The sequence below is a fragment of the Chiloscyllium punctatum genome, chromosome 19 (assembly GCF_047496795.1).
Source record: "Chiloscyllium punctatum isolate Juve2018m chromosome 19, sChiPun1.3, whole genome shotgun sequence".
NCBI classification, from domain to species: Eukaryota; Metazoa; Chordata; class Chondrichthyes; order Orectolobiformes; family Hemiscylliidae; genus Chiloscyllium; species Chiloscyllium punctatum.
In genome coordinates, this window is record NC_092757.1 from 90,674,453 (window position 1) to 90,695,527 (window position 21,075).

The 21,075-nt window shown below is 42.1% G+C and overlaps 2 long non-coding RNA genes across 2 annotated transcripts in view; both read left to right on the top strand.

Moving 5' to 3' along the window:
* The window catches only part of LOC140491608 (uncharacterized), a 57,297-nt gene that overhangs the window by 1,995 nt on the left and 34,227 nt on the right, over positions 1-21,075 (top strand). The gene's annotated exons all lie outside the window — the stretch shown is intronic.
* Positions 6,640-8,945, top strand: LOC140491609 (uncharacterized). The gene is made up of 2 exons (XR_011963342.1): positions 6,640-8,613; positions 8,746-8,945. It is a non-coding gene; the product is annotated as an uncharacterized lncRNA (long non-coding RNA).

Below are 21,075 nucleotides of genomic sequence, written 5' to 3' on the forward strand. Positions count from 1 at the left end.
ATGATAAAGTGCTCTCGTTTCATCAAGGTATCAGTTTAGTCGGTCATACTCAATGTGATTGTTTTCCACTCAAACGTTAGGACACTGGATACAGAGAGGGTCGGTGAAGAAGACCTAAGTATTCCATAGTCCGGTTTATAGTTGTATTATCCTGCATCATTCCCTATGTTTTATTATTGTCCAATGGCGGGGTGGGGGGGGGGGGGAGGATGGCATGATTTGTAGATAAGTAAAGCCTTCCCCGGCTTTAGAAACTGATCTGTTATGTTAACATAAATTGCCACTGAGCAGGATTGGTACACGTATCTCAATGCCGCCGCCAGTGAGCGAGAGGGGAGATAGGCATCTGGGTCTCTATCGAACAAGGTGCTAAGATATGGCTTTTGTCTTTAGCCTCTCTATCTGTTGACGAGATAGTGTCACTGGCGCCACGAGCAGCTCCTAATACCGGCTACAATAAAAGGACAATCTCTCCATTTATACAGGATCATTGTCTTCCAAGACTGTTCTTTATTCGCTTCTCCAGTTTAAATCAAAATGTTTAATCAAAAAATATATACAGGTATTTTTTTGATGATTACTGGTCCTGTCTGGTGAGATAGCTAGCTAATGTTTAAAGGTAACCCCCACACAATCCCATAGCAATCAGCCGGGGAGGAGGTGGGGGGAAGGATGTGTACAGAAAGGACTGCTCCCATTGCTCGGCGTTTTTATTCAGGGCAATTAGGCCTCACCTAAAATTAATTATAGATAGCCCGCCAAAGAACCAAGTGGCTCTGGCACCCCGTGCGGCGTGTTATTCACACGGGCATGGTGTTCAGGCGGACTTTGCCTCAAAGCTTCACGTCGGCAAAAATGCAAACACAAAGACTGTAAATATGTTTTTACATAGAAAATAAACGTATAGTAAGGAGATGTACAATTTTATCCTGCATCTGTAGGAAGTAAAACAATTGATGGGAAGATGAAAAGGTTCATAGTAAATACATAATTTCTCAAGTCAATTAATGGGGTTGGGGGGTGGGGGTGGGGGAGAGAGGGATTTAGTTTTCTTAAATCTTTCCCTAACCGTTAAGTCATTTCCCCTGAAGAGGTTATTCCACGTACAGATCCTTTCAGAGTTGTGAAACCAGTTCTGAGTTAAGGATATCGACCAGGTAGTTATGGAGGCTGGTTTGTAAACAACTTTAATTTGATTTCTAATTTACATTGTAACAGTTACGTTTCAAGGTTACGTTTAAAACCGCTGATGAATAAAACACAATTCAAAAATCCTCCTTTTGTTATCTTTATAAGATCCAAAAAAAACAATTCTGATAACAAGGATTCTGGGGTGAGGCCGAGCTGCAGTAGAATTTAGATGAAGCTGATGGACTCGAGACGATTACCGTTCTCAAATAAACCACAACCTTTCCATGGTTTGGTGGTTGCGCGCCTAAACAGATGATTCAGGGTTCAGTGTTTTTAGTCTTTAACTTTTGTGGCCGGTGCTAGTTCCAGGAGTCGCCAAATGCTCCGGGTTTGTATTATACAGTGCGACCTGTGGGGTCGCCTCAACATTTCCAAGTCACGTTTTGGCTACTGTAGGTATAGAAAACCTCAGGTACAGAAGATAATATTGTATGTTCACTGAGCGATATAATTTTCAGAAAATATTAATTACACATCTATAGATTTTTGCTGCATGCCAATGGAGTTTATTGTGCAGAGTTCTGTGTTTTTCAGTTATGAATATACATTTATTGAATTGCACAAGTTTCATTTATTTGAAAGCCACATGCGCAACCCTGACCTTTTTACGCAGCCGTGCACCAATGAGTCTTTAATCTTGTTCTCCTCTATCTGCTTGTCTTTTCCTTTCAGCGCCCGACACATTACCGAATTATATCACCATTTCTGCTCAGTAGCTGCACAACAAATAATCTCATAACATGTAAAGCATTCCAGCTTTATACACTCACAACCAACCAATGCACATGATGAATGTGTACAGTATCGCATTGCAGGCTCAAACATTTATCTTTTATTATATTTATTTATTAATATACATTCATGTTTTGACATAAGTGCTAATATTCTATGGAGCAACCTCAGTCTTTCAAGTTATCCTTGGTTGCTGTGGCTCTGTTAAGACGACCGGTGTGGTATTCACTTACACTCCAAGCTTTCCTGAATTTCTATGGAGTAGATGCTGTTGTTTGCCCATTAATGGAAATCCTGAATTAACAACTACAAATGTTCTTTGTATATTTTTGAGCAAGAATCAATGTTCGAGGTTGCAGCTTTTTAAAAATCGTTTTGTAAAATAATCAGTGTTTAAACGGGGCAGTTCAATTGCAAATACAGCATTCGAATAATTATGAAATAATGCGTCGTTGTTTAAATCCCTGTGAAATGCATTTAATTGCCAATGTAACTCACCAAACTAGATGGGCGAGACTATAAATATTTTCTGATTTTTATTTGCCGTAGCTACTCCTGCTCAATTTAACTATCCCTTTCTTAGTTATCTCAGCACGTTGTGGCATGAATTTAAAGGTATACTGTACTGGGATTAAAATAGTGGGAAAGCTGCAAACTTTAGAACATGTTTGTATATATGTTTGTGAGTTTCAGTGTGTGTTATATCTGCATTTTAATGAATGGGGTTGTGAATGTGTGTAAGTGAGTATGAGTGTATTGCGAGTACATCTGTGTGAATTTGGGCGTGTTGTGTTAGATTGAGAGTGTGTGTACTTGTACGCGTTGCGTGCGAGTCTCAGAGTGTGTGTGCTGTGTGCTGAAGAGGTGAGTTGTGTGAAATTGAGTGAGAATATCTGCCTCTCTAAGGGAATGTACGTGCGTATGTATGTCCGTTAAAACTCAACATAATCACCAAAATCAGAAATTGCTGGAAAAACTCAGCAGGCCTGGCAAACGTTTCGAGTTCAATGACCCTTATCCAGACCTGCTGAGTTTTTCCAGCAATTTCTGATATTTGTTTCTGATTTCAAGCATCTAAGGTTCTTTGGGTTTCTTTGTGTTTTTGTGGGTATAGCAGTGTTGGATTGGGTAAATCTAGGTGTGGCTGTAGGGGCGTGTATGTATGTGTTTTCTGAGTGAATGTGCTTAAATGTATGTTTATGACCGTGTGTATAAGTGTATCTATGTGTGAGTGAGTATGTGTGTATATGAGAAAGTTTTTGAGTACACAAGTGTGTTTGTGTGTATGCACATGAGAGTTTGTGTGTCTAGGTTTGTGTGTATGTTAATGCGCGTGTATATGAGAACGTGTATGGCTATATGGGTATAGTATTACGTATTGGAGCTTTGCTGTCTTTGTTGGTTTATGAGTGTGTTTGGGTGGAAATGAGTATGTGTTTGGGTATGTGAGTGCGTGTATATGAGTACGTGTTTGGGTATATGAGTGTGTTTGTGGGTAAAGGAATGCGTTTGTATGTATAAGAGCGTATCTGTATTTACATGAGCTACTTGTGTGGATGTGAGTGTGTGCCCAACGGAAGTAGGGCCACAAAACGAATCCAGTAATAAAAGGCCAACTCTCATATTCTATCGGATAAATTTCACAATCTGGGGTTCAGTTTAAGAGGTTAAATAGCCAAAGCGGATCATTTCCATACGGGGACTTCTACTTCGGCAATGTCCTTCGTTACCTCTGCACTGATTCTGCTCTGTTGAATGCAATTTCTTATCCCCTGAAGTTTGGTGTTTACTCCACTCTATCTCACTTGTTTTCCCTCATAATGAGTATTTTTCAGCTCCCCTTCCCCAGATATGGTTCCTGAAGCATGACCCAATTTAAACTTCTGCTATCTCTGTCCTACCCCTTCATTTCATCTCCCTCACTCCATCTTGTCACATTTTAACTTGCTATTTTCTGTCCAAGCTCTACTTATTTTTAGCAGAGCCACCTCACTGGCGCCAAGAAGTTTAAGACCCTGTCAAAATCCTTCATTTTTTCATGTCACGTGTACACTATCAGTGCAAGACCAGCAATCTCACTCACTTTCCCCCTGTATTCTGGGAAGGTGGTCGCTGTGATTTGCTTCCCTGTGTATGTATCTTGTAGTTGCTGGTCCTTTGTCCACTGAGAAAACTCACTGATCGATAGATGACGAAAGTCAGGAACCACAGTTCTTGTAAAGTTCGCTTTTCCCTTTTGGGCTCGCCTCTCTCTGTATTTCTATCTCTATAATTCTGTTCTCATCTCTCTCACTGTCTTTCCCATTGCTCCTATCTCTCCTTTTCGATGTAACTTCTCCCTTACTATCAGCCCCTCTTGCGGGCTTCAGCCTCCCCAGGTGACTCTGGCTCTATTCTTTACCCTGACCCTATCTCGCTCCCTCTGTTCTGCCACATTCCATTTCTCCATCTCTCTTTCTTGCTCTGTTTCCTACAGTCGGTGAATCAATCTGTAACTTCAAATCACGCCACGGATTTTCCCAGCTCACAATGGTATTCTCTTCCTCCTGTTTTGCCAATTCCTCGTGAAACACCTCATTCCATTCAGATCCACAGCCAGATCCTTAACATACGCTCCCCCCTCCCCCCCCTCCCCCCGCAACCCCCCCCCCCCCCCCCCCCCCGCCATCCCTTGTTTAAAATTAAGTTCACCAAAACGTTCACATTTGAAATTGAATGTAACTGTTAAGAAGTTTATGAACAAAGGATTTGGGAGAGTCAGGATTATAAATCGGGGAGTGGGGTGGGAGGGCTAATGTTGTGAGGGTTCCAGGTTTAGGTGGGGGGGGGGGGGGGACACAGAGCGTTCTGCAGCCCAACACATGATGTCCTTTTTGAAAGAAAAACAGCAAGTCCCGGTGAAACTCAACAGGTCTGACAAAATCCGTGAAGAGAGAAACAGAGTCAATGTTTGAAAATATGACTTTTCATCGTTTGGAGCAGTCAGTTTGAACTGGAAACATTAACTCTGTTTTTCTCTCTCCACAGATGCTATCAGACCTGCTGAGTTGCTCCAGCACTTCCTGTTTTAATACAGATCTTCAGCATCCGCAATGTTTTATCTTTACTGAAGCATTTAATTAAAGTGCTATTATTGCGAAGTGGGAAAATCGGCAACCAATTTGCATGCCCCTCCCCCCGACCCCCACAGAAGCAGCAACGTGATAAATGTTGATATCTAACTAGCGGGAAACAAACCTTTAATTGTGATCTTGGCCCGGCAATAGTGAAGAGTATGTTTAGAAAGTGGGGGATTTGGGGGACGGGGGATTTGGTCCAAATTCAGGGCATTGCCGAGTGATCAAAGTCTCAGTCTGCGGGTCAGTCTGGTCAGTGGATAAACAGAGAAACTCAGCGAGATCCCCCATGAAATGACGGAGTCGCGCAGTTTCAGCCGGAGAGAGATAGCAACAAGTGCCCGAGCGCTCAGTTTGTCCGAATCAATTCACAATCTCACCTTTACTGAGCGAACAAATAGCACCCAGCCGCACCATAACGGGGTGGAGGGCCTGAGGTTTTACTGCGGGACAATAGTCATCAATTTCTATCATTAATGACAAACATTTACTCTGACTTAATGAATCTTTCCAACCAGCCTCACATCTCCAATCCATTCCAGTTTAATGGGAAGTGTGTGTTTGCACTCTAGCTTTCGGGAATAATTCGCGTTGCCTGAATTAAAACTACTCCGGATTAAGGGGGAAACATTCCTGTCCTCAAGGAAGACCAATCCAGCTTTAAGGGCAAGCTTGTGCTGGCTAACCTCAGCCTTAAAATACTATGAGAACGCAGCATGAAGTCTTGCTGTCATTCCCAGATTAGTTAAAATAGCAAAAAAAGACTGAGACAACTAAACTGCCAAGTTGGGGGATAGAAGGAATGTTCACCGAGAGAGAACATTTTATCCGCCACTAAGGGTGTCCTATCCCAAAACCAATTCAGGAAGATTCAATTTTCCGCTATTTTTTACGACTTCGCAACAGCGGAAAAGACCAGAATAGCGGACAGAGGGAGAGTTCCTAAACTCAGTTCTCACACTTTCTGATATTGAATAGAAATAATTGCATCTGTAACATAACCGCCATGTATATTCTGATGTACACAAATGAAGTCAGCAAGAGTTTATTTAATGTTATATTGAAGATAATGCTGGTAAAGAAGTATTCCCTTGTTAGGATTTATTCTGTTGTGTTTATATTCTCGAAATTTCTTAGATATTGTCTTTCCTCTAATTCAAAATATTCCAACCCTTAAAATCACCCTTGAACAGATCCTGCCTGTAAAGTGTTAAGAATAAAAATCACACGACAAGCCAGGACACCTGTCCGCGGATCCTTATCTCAGTTCCTGTAACTCAGGCTAGAGAGAATAAAGCAACTAAGTACAGTAATAGCAGTGGGGTTGTATGGGGGTGGCGGTTGGGGGTGGGGAGGTGGGATTTGACATAAACCGCTAATTGGTCGGGAATGTACATTTAGCAATGGGAACATCGGCGCAGCCAACACCCCGGGTCATTTACTGATGGATATTATATTCATCTATGCGCAATACAGCAAACTGCAATTTGTAGCTAGTTTTAGATCCTGTGTACAGACACATTATCTATCGCATATACCATAATATTGGACTTATCCTTGACTGGGGTGGGGGGGGGGAGTTTTTGAGGGGTGGGGTGAATGACTGCTTCTGCAATTCTGGACTTAATATCATGTTATCAGCGAAATCGAAACGAAATGTTTAGAATGTATCAAATCCATGCAGCAATATGCAAGTCTCTATATATCGGACACACCAAATAGCAGCGAATATATCTCCCTATTTATACAACTGACTCTCAACAAATCTAATAAAGTTGAGTCAATCTATTAGTCCCCAATTCCCACTCTCAATCGCTTGGAATATTCTCAGTAAAATAAATATTTAACATTTTGGCAGGCAATTTGAGGGCTGGATAAAGACATATCTCGGTAATCGGAAAGTGGTAAATGTGCGGATTCAGGGGTGGGGGGGGGGAAATTGGCATTGGATAAATATTGTTTAATGAAACACTACTTCTGCCAGCCGTCTGCTTAAACTGAGGGCTTTTTTAATATTTAACTTGATGCTGTCATGATAGAAAACAATAGTAGTTATCGTTGTTAAAAAGCGGTGACTGTTAGCTTCAGAAGCTGTACATTTTAGGTTCAATGTTGAACAGAATGATGTTGGGTTGGGAGGGGGTGGCGGGTGTTGAAGTGATTTTAAGGTCCCATTAACATGGGCAAGTTTTCACTGCTGTTAAAACTGTTCGCTTAAAAAGTTGCTCAGCATGCAGGTGCCTTCCTTTGGAGTAGACATTAGCCAATCAAATGCCAACGAACCTTGGTGTCATGTTGTGCAAAACTCTCCTTGCGTTACGTTTACCACCAAATATTTTTCTCTCGTGAGCCGCCGGTCTGCTCTTGGCGTTTTCCCGCACAAATTGCTGCGCCATTTGACTCTGGCAAGAGATGAACCTTGAGAACGTTGGAAGACCCTTCGTGAAGGCGAATGTAATCGTTACTCTAAGGATAACGCCAGATCAGAGGCTTCGGGACTCCCATTAATTTCCACTGGTCATCCTTCTGTAAAAGCTAATGACACGATTGTCTCTAGACCAATATTGATAAAGGATTAAATAATACAGGAATGTCACATTTTACCGGATCTGATCCCAACAATTCAGCTCCGAGCACTCACGTTCCAGGACATCAATTTAATCATTTTCCCCTCATTAGACAGAACTCCGGATCCAAACCATTGCATTTATTGAAAGTTAATTATATATTTATCCTTCATAAATATTACCGGATAACAACATCCATCTAGTATCTCCCACACGTACTTGCTGAGCCTGAGAATGACCATCTGTGTCACCCCGGGAGCAGGGCAAGGAATTCCCAGTTTCTTTGGGCAGCTTGAGGTGCCGCTACATTCACAAGTCCGACATTCCCCTTTTATTTGCCTCTTTTGCAAATCAACCCCTCTCTTTGCATAATCCGAAAATCAGTAATATAAGCTTTCTGCTTAGTTTGCTAATTAGACAATTTAGTCAAAGGATATTGATTCGACTGTTTCCCTGCTGTTTGCGTCTCTGATTTGGACGTTAATTTCGGTCTTTTTATTTCTTATAGACGTTTGTTTGATCAGTTTCAGTCTAACCCGTAAAAAAAATCGGTTTCAATATTAAATCAGGATGGCAATAATCAGGAAACGAAACGCAACTTCAGATCAACTGAGCCGAAGAGATTTTATTTTTGGTTCGGATTCGGCTCAACCGCAAAAATGCATTTTTTTTAAAAAAAATGGGGGAACGGCTAGAAAGTATACGGCAATATCTGGGAGACACAGCGGGTTACAAACTATCTGGGAGAGTTGTCTGGCGCCTGCTTTTCAACACCTGATTCGAGCTGGGAATCAGCATTTCAAACCTAGTTTCAGAGAGACGGAATCACAGGGACTGGACAACTGAGTCCAGCCGTCAGGAGAAGTGATTTCTCGGCCACGTGTGCTTTGAAACATGTACAAGTGACTGCTGTGTTTGTTTTTGCTGGTAGGATTTCTTTTCCGTCCGGTATTTCTGCTCAACCTGAACCTGGGGTTGGTTTGTAAAGGTTTGCAGTGCGATGAAAGGTAGGGAGCTGGAATCATTGTACCCTGTGATTTACAACATTTACTCCGATGTGCACGTCCTCTGCGGATATTTAGAGTCGTGAGTCGCGGAGTTTCACATCTCGTTTTGCACACCCATACCCTCCCCGGCAGGTGTCGGTTGGGGGCGCTGACACCATTAACTGTTTTCGAACAAGGAAAAGCCTGGGTCACAGAAAACGAGAGAAGAGCCACTGTCTGCCTCACCAACAGAAACCACACCGAGAAACCGAGGGAGAAAAGTCCACGTTCCTTGAAACGTAACCGTGTTTTATTTGTTGTTTAAGGCAATAAAGACAGTTTTTTTTTCTCTCTTTCGTTTCTCCTTCGCTTTATTACTTTAGGTTCAAACCAGAGATGAGGCAGGATGTCAACAGAGAGGGTTAAATGGCGAGGGACTGACGCCAGGCCAATGGTCAGTGTTTGACTGAAAGGTCGTCTCTTACGCTCTCCTTTGGAGATGGGCACCGTTCTCCTTCCTCCCCACGCCTGGCTCCAGCGGGAACCTCAGACTGTTCGCGATATTGTTAAAACGAGCAAAATAATTCTAATAATCGGGTTGGATAGTCACACAGATACAGTAGAGCAGAAACCAGGGTGTGAGAATAATGAATACTGACTCGACCCAAAATCAGAGAAGCCACCTGTGTATTTCATCTAATAACAGATATAACCGAAATTAACTTATTGTAGTTATGCATTTTAACCAGTCTTAGCCCATCATACATTAATTATTAAATCCTAGTCCACTGTTGAGCGCAATGAGAATTCAACATCGAGATTTCGGTAGAATCAACGAGTAATGACAGACCTTTCTTTTATTTGAACGAATGATTATTTTTCCAAATGAATAATATAATGCTTTCTTTAACACAATACCCTCCCATGTCTACATTTGGAGTACTGTCCATCTCAAGTACAGATAATAGGTACAGAAAAGAGCAGCATCCAAATGTGTCACTGCATTAATGTGATGTTAACGGGTTGTTGAATGAAGAAATCGAGTTCTGGGGTATTATTGAAATTATTATTCATTCTACCCGTTACCGCTGGCTGGAGAATGGGGAAGGGTGTGGGTGGGTATTTTAGAGAAAGGTCAACTTAAGTCACCGCTCCCCAGTGAGTTCAGAGAGAGGCTATCTATTGTTTTGCTCCGAAATAATGTCCATCCAACTCCTGGGATCATAGAACCCCTACAACGCAGAAAGAAGCCATTCGGTCCATCAAGTCCACCCTCAGAAGAACATTCCCCCCCCCCACCCCGACCCACCACCCTGCTTTATTCCCATAACCCTTCATTTCCCATGGCTAACCTATCTAGCCTGCATAGCCCTGGACTCTATGGGGCAATTTCCCAAGGCCAATTCACTCTAACCTGCACATCTTTGGTCTGTGGGAGGAAACCGGAGCATCCGGAGGAAACCCACACAGACCCGGGAAGAATGTGCAAACTCCACACAGAGAGTTGCCCGAGCGTGGAATCGAACCCGGGTCCCTGGCGCAGTGAGGGGGATGGCAGCCTGGAAAGAGAGAAGATAGGATTTGAAGGGAGTGAAAGACAAGCGGCAGTTCGCAGCAATTTTGTAGCTTTTCAAGGTGGCAAGGAGCGTGGGCGAGGATCGGCGGGTTTAAATCACAGCCATGAAAAACCTCACTGCAACCTGGATTATACCGTGTGGAAAGGGAGGGTCCGAGAGCAAAACATAATAAAATAGATAACCAGTGCGTGAAAATGAAAGAATTTGAGATGTGGATGAATTAGATGGATTGCTAGAATGTAAGAAAAACTTAATTGGCGTTCTAACCAGCCAATTAAAACAAAAGTTTAAAAAGCGTGACATAGACACAGATGACGAAATCGATTAGAGTGAAATACAGAAGACACGTATTGGCTATTGAAGACACACATGTTGCTGATGAGACTGAGATTAATCATGTATTGACTAATGCAGAGGTTGATGTATGTACGTGCACTGATTATAAACAGAAAACTACCAGAAATCTGAAATAAAAACATTTCGGAAAACGAGTGTTTCAACTATTTTCCGTCAGTACAAACATTGTTAGCTCCTTATATATACAGACGTATATTGATCAACACAGACATTGACATAAACATAGCTACTCTGGACAATTACAAAGACAGATGGAAATTCAAACACGTCACCAGTTAGAAACGGAGACATTTAGTTTAAAGACTGCAGAGCTGAACACTTTGAATCTCAGGGGTTTGTGGAGTGGGGCAAAGGGGGCTAGACGGCCTCACAGCACTGCAATGTGCACGACTGCCAGGAACAGAGAAAATTCATCTCCCGCTGCCTTTGATCAGCCAACTCTGACCCCGCCTGTAAATCAGTTGAATGACGGAGCAGGTGGATTTATTTTCAATTACGTGCCTGACCAGTAGCCCCTGGCTCTAGGCTGACGGCTGTTTGTCGGCTCGAATGAAGAGAGAGGATTCTGTCGCGTCTAACGCGATGGAGCTGGGACCCGAGCCGCTAACGTTTATGAGTCAGCTCGGAGTCGCTGCGCTGACAGTGGCTCCTGCTGTCCCTTTGATCACCGACTGACACCGAGAGTTAGCACTGGGCTTTGCCCCTGGCTCAGTTAAGCACAGAGACTAAACACCAGTTCAGGTCCCGTCTCGAACGAGTTTAGTCCGAACAGCAAATGTTGCTGATGCGGACAGATCACGTCCTAGTTTGTTCCTGAGTTGTCTGGAATTGCTCTAACCGCAGATGTAGCCGATAGCAGTGTTTATCAGTATAACTGGCATCCAAACGTGTACCTAGGCTTGGCGGCGCTGGACTCTAATCTCAGTTGTAATTGGAAACAAGATTCATCGCGATCCGTTATTGATTTACTCTGTTTATTTTGTTGTCCTGAGTCTTCATGTGGCTGCTATTTTAATTCAAGAAAAGCCCAGGATCTAGTATCACTCAAATGATGGAATTTATCCCCATGAGAAAAATGGCCCCAAATCTCACGGATGATTGATATTTGAAAACAGGAATAAGTTTAGTGCAAGTATATTTTTGGGTGGGTGGTGTTAATATTCAATGTTTTCGATGTTGTAATGTACTGATTTCGAAGTCCACCGGATCACTTTCGCTTCCTCCCCCAAACCCCAGGCCGGATTCGGGACATGCCAGCGGCCTTTCAGCTTAGTCCATGTGAAGCAGGTGGGGGTGGGGTGGGGATGGTGTTCCCTGCAGGAAGCTGACCCTGTGGAAGGGAGCTCGATGGGAACTCCCGCGAAATGACTTACCGCTTGCATGTGCTCTCGTGGAACTCCTCCGGGCTGTTCTGCTGAATTGCAGGCGCTACCTAAATGCAAGTGGTTGTTGGTCAGCGTTCAATCCTCAGTCAATTGAAAACATGAGTGGGAAGGCCCATGGTCATCGCTTATCCTCTGTTTGGCGTTGGATGCGGTTTCACAAGTTCCTGAAACATAGTGTTTTAACGATTCCATTGAAATCAAATAACCCGGTCACCGTTTAAACTGCTCACAATTTGGGTTATAATCTTCCAACAGCCAAACCTGTAAGGGATAAAACTCTTGCAACAGATTAATCTAAGGTCATGATGCTCATAGGAACAGAGGGAGGCCATTCAGCCCCTCAGATCATGACTAATTTGAATCTTAACATCATCCACAGCCCGTTACTCTTTCACACTCTTAACCGCTACAACCTAAACTCATTTATTAGTTTAATGATTTTTTTTAGCGGATTCCCAGCCTGAACAAGTTTGAGTTCTGGGCCGTGCGGGGTAAATCCGTTACCAAATTCACCCAAAAAAAGCAAAGCCTTTTAGTAAATGTTGGATTGATGTAAAGTTTAATATCAATCCTTATTCCAGCCGCAAACGGGAAGGAACTGGGAAACCCCAGGAGCTTCCTACAAACTTGTCCATTTGATTTGCTCCTTCCCGAATCCCAGCAAAACCCGTTCACAGCTTCAGGCAGGTTGACATTGGCCAAGAGTCCGAGTCTCCCACAGATCGGCCTGGCCTCAGCACAATCTCTGCGCCTCGGAACTGAATTTCAAACCTTCTACCCGCAAGGTAAGACAAATGGAAACATTAAATCAATATTTGACGAAATTTCTGAATATGGTTCTGAACTCTGGAGTTTAAAAAAAAATCAACGTTTACACAACCTGATATAAGGCGAACGTTTTCCTGTGAGAAAGGACGTGTGGAAATACCCCTGCACCGTCAACCCAGCGCCAACCTGATTCTGGTGAAGGACCTGAGCGGAGACAAGGTCTTCACCCGCAGACTGAGCAGAGCAAAGATTCACCAAGTTTAGGGGTGCGTTCAGGGGTCGGTGAGTGTTCCGTCCACCTGCTACACAGAACCCGTCTCCTCGAACCTGGACCAATCTGGGTGAAAACGCAAACTCTGACGTTTAAAGTTAACTTCCAGACAACTTTTAGAAACGTAGGGGTTTTTGTTTTGTAAACAATCCAACTGATACAGTGAGCGAATATCATTTAATGCTCAAGCTGACTAGATCCACAAATACTGTCAACGATTCTCATTTTGCTACTATGCTGGTAAAGATATATCCTCTCTCCGGCAATCCATGATACAAATATTACAGTGTCTTTCGTATCCAGACAAAAAAAAATTCTGACTTAATTAGTATTACAGCAGATTGAGACACAGCAGATTTTTGCTTTAGGTGATATGGTGATGGTGAACTGAAAACAATGAATGCTGGAGAGTCACAGCGGGTCAGGTAGCATCCATGGAGAGAGAACAAGCTAACCTTTCGGGTCTAGATGACTCTTAATCAGAGCTGACATGAAGTGTGGTTGTGATGTGGAAGTGCTGGGGTTAGACTGGGGTGGACAGGTGTGGAGAGGACATATTCAATGGCGAACGGAACCAATACCATTGGCTTTATTAGGCTGCTGTTCCTCCTGCTTATTCACAATTGCACTCCCCATCAAAATCCCCAACTCAAATACACTTCATTATCAGAACAATCATCATAGAATCGTACAGTACAGAAGACACCCTTCGGTCCATCAACTCTGTACCGTCATAAATACGCTGCTACCTACACTCGTTCCACTTTCCCACCCCAGGCCCACAGCCTTGAATGTTGCAGTTTCTCAACACCAGTCCTCCAGCACAAATTTCCCAGGCCAGAGATTCCAACAGGAACTTCCTGCACAAAAATCAGAACACCCAACATCCCTGTGCTAACTTCTATTCAAATCTCCAAACATAATCTAGTCTTCACAGTAGTAAACAACAACACATTACAAATAAATTAATAATTAAGGGACGGTTGGGTAGAAAATAAACAGCTGCCAACATACACAAAAAAAACTAGGGAAACTCATGGGGCTAAAGGCGAATAAGTCACCTGGACCTGATAGGTTGTATCCTAGGATGATAAAAGAAGTGGCTGCAGTGATCATTGATGGGGGGCACAGTGGTACAGTGGTTAGCACTGCTGCCTCGCAGCACCAGAGACCCAGCTTCAATTCCTGCCTCAGGCGACTGTCTGCGTGGAGTTTGCACATTCTCCCCGTGTCAGCGTGGGCTTCCTCCCACAGTCCAAAAATGTGCAGGTCAGGTGAATTGACCATGCTAAATTGCCTGAAGTGATAGGTGAAGGAGTAAATGTAGGTGAACGGGTCTGGGTGGGTTGCTCTTGGAAGGTCAGTGTGGACTTGTTGGGCCAAAGGGCCTGTTTCCACAATGTAAGTAATTTAATCATAGAAACTTTCCAATAATCTTTAGATTCCCAGAAGATATCAAGAACTTTTTTGCAAAGTTTGTGAAGGTTTGTAGCTCAGGTTGAGGTTTAGGGTGTAGCTTTGCTCACTGAGCTGTAGGTTTGATATCCAGATGTTTCATTACCTGGCTAGGTAACATCATCAGTGGTGACCTCCAAGTGAAGCGAAGCTGTTGTCTCCTGCTTTCTATTTATATCTTTCTCCTGGATGGGGTTCCTGGGGTTTGTGGTGATGTCATTTCCTGTTCATTTTCCGGGGTTGATAGATGGTATCTCTATCTATGTGTTTATTTATGGCATTGTGATTGGAGTGCCAGGCCTCTAGGAATTCTCTGGCATGCCTTTGCTTAGCCTGTCCCAGGATAGATGTGTTGTCCCAGTCGAATTGGTGGTTTTTTTCATCCGTGTGTAGGGCTATGAGGGAGAGAGGGTCCTGTATTTTTGTGGCTAGCTGGTGTTTGTGTATCCTGGTGGCTAACTTTCTTCCTGTTGTCCTACATAGTGTTTGTGGCAGTCCTTGCATGGAATTTTGAAGATGACGTTGGTTTTGTCCATGGGTTGTACTGGGTCTTTTAAGTTTGTTAGTTTTTGTTTGAGAGTGTTGGGTTTGTGTGCTACTAGGGTTCTGAGGGGTCTTAGTAGTCTGGCTGTTGTTTCTGAAACTTCTTTGATGTATGGTAAGGTGCTTAGGGTTTTTGTATTTGAGAAGAATGGATACTCAAATAATAGTGTGCAGATTCCTCAAGAACAAACCATGACAAGTAGACCAAACACAGCCAGAAACCCTAACCACCTTACCATACATCAAAGAAGTTTCAGAAATGACGGCCAGACTACTAAGACCCCTTGGAATCCTAGTAGCACACAAACCCAACACTCTCAAGCAAAAACTAACAAACTTAAAAGACCCAGTACAACCCATGGACAAAACCAACGTCATCTACAAAATTCCATGCAAGGACTGCCACAAACACTACGTAGGACAAACAGGAAGAAAGTTAGCCACATGGATACACGAACACCAGCTAGCCACAAAAAGACACAACCCTCTCTCCCTCGTCGCCCTACACACGGATGAAAGAAATCACCAATTCGACTGGGACAACACATCTATCCTGGGACAGGCTAAGCAAAGACATGCCAGAGAATTCCTAGAGGCCTGGCACTCCAACCACGATGCCATAAACAAACACATAGATACCATCTATCAACCCCTCAGAAAACGAACAGGAAATGACATCACCACAAACCCCAGGAACCCCATCCAGGAGAAAGATATAAATAGAAAGCAGGAGACAACAGCTTCGCTTCACTTGGAGGTCGCCACTGATGATGTTACCTAGCCAGGTAATGAAACGTCTGGATATCAAATCTACAGCTCAGCGAGCAAGCCTACACCCTAAATCAAGAACTGCCCACCTTATCACTTTTATTGGAAAAGGAAATATGTGAATAGATTACTATAGGGCACTTAACATCTGTCATTAGAAAATGTTTGAGTTTATTTTCAAGGATATAATAATTGAGCACTTACTGTGGCACAGTGGCTCAGTGGTTAGTACTGCAGCCTCACAGCGCCAGGGACACAGGCTTGATTCCAGCCTTGAGTGACTTTCTGTGTGGAGTTTGCACAGTCTCCCTGTGTCTGCGTGAGTTTCATATGGGTGCTCTGGTTTACTCTCACAGTCCAAAGATATGCAGGTAAGGTGAATTGGCCATGTTAAATTGCCCGTAGTATTCAGGGATATGTAGAGTAATATGGTAGGGGAATGGGTCTGGTTTGGGATATTCTTTGGGGGTTCAGTGAGGATTTGTTGGGCCAAATGGCCTGTTTTCACACTGTAGGGATTCTATGAAATACACATTATAATCAGGCAGAGTCAGCATAGCTTCATGCTTGAAACAATTATTTGTAATGGGAAAGTGGTAGATCTAATATATTTAGATTTGCAAAAAGTGTTTCATAAGGCACCACACTTAATATTACTTAATAAAGGCTACTTAGTTAAATAAGTGTCCATGGTGCTGGTAGTGGTATATTAGTACAGATAAATGATTGGCTAATTAATAGAAGGCTGTGAGTTGGGATAAGGGGCAGTAGGGGCATTTTCAGCATAGCAACTGTAACTAGTGGATTGCCACAGGTACAATACTGAGGGTACAATTATTTACAATATATGAATGACTTGAATGATGGAAGTGAATATGCTATTGCTGAGTTTGTGGATGACTGCAGAGGTTGTGAAGTATTTGGAAGTGCTTGGTAAAATAAGGTTGAGTCAGCATGGCTCTGTCAAGGGGAGGTCATGTTAGACAAATCTAGTAGAATTCTTTTAGGAGCTAATGAGCAAGTTGGATAAAGAAGAGCCAGTAGGTGTGATCTATTTGGATTTCCAAAAAAGCCTTTGATAAGATGTTGCACAGGAGGCTGCTAAAGAAGCTAAGAGCCTGCGATGTTAGGATCAAGACATGGATAGAGGATTGGCTGACTGGCAGAAGGCAGAGAGTAGGGATAAGGTTGTCTTTTCAGGATGGCAGCTGATGACTAGTTTAGTTCCACAGGGGTCAGTGATGAGACCACAGCTAATCATGTTATATATTAACGATCTGGATGAAGGAACTGAGGCATTGTTGCTAAGTTTGCAGGTGACACAAAGAAAGGTGGAGGCACAAGAAATGTTGAGAAAGTGGGAGGCTGCAGAAGGACTTCAACCTGCGAGGAGAATGGGCAAATAAGTGGTAGATGGAATACAATGTGGCAAAGTGTGAGGTGATACATTTCAGTAGGAAGAATAGAAGCACGGATTATTTTCTAAAAAGGGAAAAGTTTTGGAAGTCTCAAATGCAGTAGTGGCTTGGGAGTCCTAGTTCAACACTCTCAAGGTTAACAAGTAGGTTGAGAGAAGGAGTATACAAGTTCAGCAGACAATAGGAAAGACAAATGGATTGTTGGAATTTATTTCAAAGTGAATGGAGTATAAAAATAGAAATTCCAGATAAAGGCATCCAGTGCCTTAGTTATAACACACTGGAATACGAAAAGAGTTTTGGTCTCTCCTATATTAGAAAGTTATACTGGCATTGGATACAGTCCGGAGAATGTTCTCTAGGTTGATTCCAGATATGAAACGATTGCTTTATGTGGAGAGGTTGATTAGTCTGGATTTATAATTAGCAGAATTTCAAAGAATGAGTTGAACCATATTGAAGTTTACAAGATTTTTCCAGGACTTGACAGGGTAGATGCAAAGAAGTTCTTCCCCATTTTTGGATAGTTCTTGAACTGAGGATCTCAGAATAAGGTGTTGTCCAGATAGGATAGCGCTGAGGAGGAATTTATTTCTGTCAGAGTAATGAACTTGTGGAATTATTGATCACGGAGGACTGTAGAGCTTGGGTTGTTAAATAAATTCAAAGCTGAGACAGATTTTTGGGCTTATGCCTGAAACATCAATTCTCCTCCTCCTTGGATGTTGACTGACACATGCTTTTCTAGCACCACACTCTTGAACCTGATCTCCAGCATCTGCAGTCCTCACTTTCTCCTAGATTTTTAATCAATAAGGGAATGAAGGATTATAAGGAAACAGCACAAAAGTGGAGTTGAAGACTATCAGATCAGCCATGATTTTACTGAGTCGCAGAGCAGACCAAATTGGTTGAATAGCTTACTTCTGCTCTTACATTTTATTGTTTTATAATCACAAAAGTTCCAATACCTTCCAGAAAATGTTTACTTTCAAAATATATTCCAACACAAACCATTGTGTGCAATATTGCAAATTTCTCTTAAAAACCCATGATTTGGAGGTGCCAGTGTTGGACTGGGATGGACAAAGTTACAAATCACACAACACCAGCTTATAGTCCAACAGTTTTATTTGGAATCACTAGCTTTCGGAGTGTTCTTCTTCATCGGGTGGTTGTGGAGCGGATCATAAGACACAGAATTTATAGCAAAAGGATTGCAGTGTCATGGAATGTAATATTAACCAAATTTAACTTCAGTCTTTCATCTTTTGGAATGATCATGTTAGTTCAGTTTCTTCATATTTAAATTCCAGAACTTTTAAAAAAAGTTATATTCTCAAGATAGCTTTAAGAATAGCTGCCACCTCAGCTCAGACAATGCATTGAAGGTGTGAGGTTAAAAAGCCCAGAATGACTTATTTGCTTCTATTGGTAAAACTGTTGTATCTGTAATCAGAGCTGTTTGGATTCATAGGGCTTTTAATGTCAGCACCAATTCAATACTGGATTTAAAAAGCTATGTTTTCCAGACCAACATGTTGGTTAATAAGATAGATGTTGGTGATTCCATTGCATTACTCAAGGGAAGACAAAGTATTCCACCGTACTCCTCACCTAGACAATAGGCTTGTGGGATTTGTGTAGCATTTCCCTATATGGAACCACTTATTGAACTTCAAAGTGCAATGAATTGTCTAAAGTATTTGACTCCTTATAAAATCTAATACAATCACAGTGTAATATACTTTTTACAATGAGCTTCATTTTTGACATCAGATCATAAATAACAAAGGATAGCATAGTGTTAGCCAGGACTTTCTCAAGAACTTAGCACAAATGGAATGTGCTGTTCTACATCTAATCTATCTTTTAAATGCAGCAATGCCATTTTTAAAATTTGAATGCACTTTAAAATTATCAGGTTATCAGAACATCATTGTGTTGTTATATTTTTAACAAAGTGACAGGACAGATTAAATTCATTGGTGAAATTCAGGTACAGTGAAATTATTATAAATTCTGGGCCTACCAGTTTCAAAGGTGGTAGTTGATATGGTCCTAATCAATAAAACAATGACTGTAAATGACTATATTCAACATTTCCTTTATGCAAATAATAAGGATATGTAATCCCAGTGTGCAGAAAATGAATACAGACTGGGCAAGATGAAGTGTGCTGAGTTAAAAATGGAAATGTGAAACTGAAATTCCATTGAGAATAAAGCTAATGAGATAGCCTTGGTAGATAAGGTGAAGGATAATCCAAAGAGATTCTACAAGTACATTAAGAGCAAACGAGCAACTAAAGAGAGAGATTAAGACCCCCTAAAAGATCAAATAAGTCATCTTTGTGTTGAACCTCAGGAGATGGGAGAGATATTACATGAATATTTCACATCAGTTTTTGCTGTGGAGAGAGAAATAGAGGCTAGGACCTCAGGGAAATAAATATTGATGTTTTGAAAACAGGTCACGTCACTAAAGAGGAAGTGCTGGAGGCCTTAGAAAACATAAAGGTGGATAAATCTCTGGGATCCGATTAACTGTATCTCAGGACATTAAGGGATGTTAGGGAGGAAATTGCGGGGCCCCTAGCAGAAATATTTATATCGCTATAACCATGGGTGAGGTGTGGAGAATTGGAGAGTGGCTAATGTTGTGCCTTTATTTAGGAAAATTCTAAAGAGACGCCTTGGAACTATAGACCTGGCAGTCTGACATCAATGGTGCGTAGGTTTGTTGGAAGTGATTCTGAGAGATGGGATTTACATGCATTTGGAGGGGAAAAAAATTGATGCGGGATAGTCAGCATGGTTTGTGTCAGGGAAATTGTGTCTCACAAACTGGATTGAGTTTTTTAAGGGAGTAACCAAAAGATTGATGAGGACAGAGCAGTAGATGTTGTTTTTAGTAAAGTTAGATCACATGGGTGAGCTTGCCAATTGTACACAAAATTGGCTTGATGGTAGGAGACAGAGAGTGGTGATGGAGGTTTGTATTTGGACTGGAGGCCTGTGACCAGCAATGTTCCACAGGGATCAATACTGGGTCCACCTTTGTTTGTCATTTGTGTAAATGATTTGGATGAGAATACAGGAGGCATGGTTAGAAAGTTTGTGAATGACGCTAGAATTGGTGGTATTGTGGACAGTGAAGAAGGTTATCTAAGATTTCAAAGAGATCTTGATAATTGTGTCAATGGGCTAAGGAGTGGCAGATTGTGAGGTATTGCATTTTGGACTTGTATAATTAATGGTAGGGTCCTGGCTAATGTTGTAGAACAGAGAGACCTAGGGGTTCAGGTACATATTCATTGAAATTTGCATCACAGGTAGACAGGGTGGTTAAGAAGGTGTTTAGCACCCTTGCCTTCATTGCTCCAATCTTTGAGCATAGGTTTTGGGACATCATGTTGAGGTTGTACAGGATATTGGTGAGGCCTCTTCTGGAGTACTGTGTACAGTTCTGGTCACCCTGTTATAGGAAGGAGATGATTAAAATGGAGAGGCTTCAAAAAAGATTTACCAGGATGTTGTCAGAAATGGAGAGTTTGAGTTTTCAAACTAGTCTGGGAATTTGTTTTCACTGGAGTTTAGAGATTTATAAAATCATGAGGGCATAGATAAGATGAATGGCAAAAGGTGGGGGAGTTCAAAACTGGAGGGGGGGGGGTACTTTTTAAGGTGAGAAGAGAAAGATTTAAAAATGATGAGGAGCAACCTTTCTACATAGAGAGTGATTAGTGTGTGGAGTGAACTGCTGGTGGAAGTGATGGATGCAGGTACAGTTTAAAAGGCATTTGAATAAGTACATGAATAGGAGGGGTTTGAAAGGATATGGGCTAAATGCAGGCAGGTGGGACTCATTTAGTTTGGAAACATGGTCAGTGTGGACTAGTTGAACCAAAGGGTCTGTTTCCATGCTGTATGACTTTACAC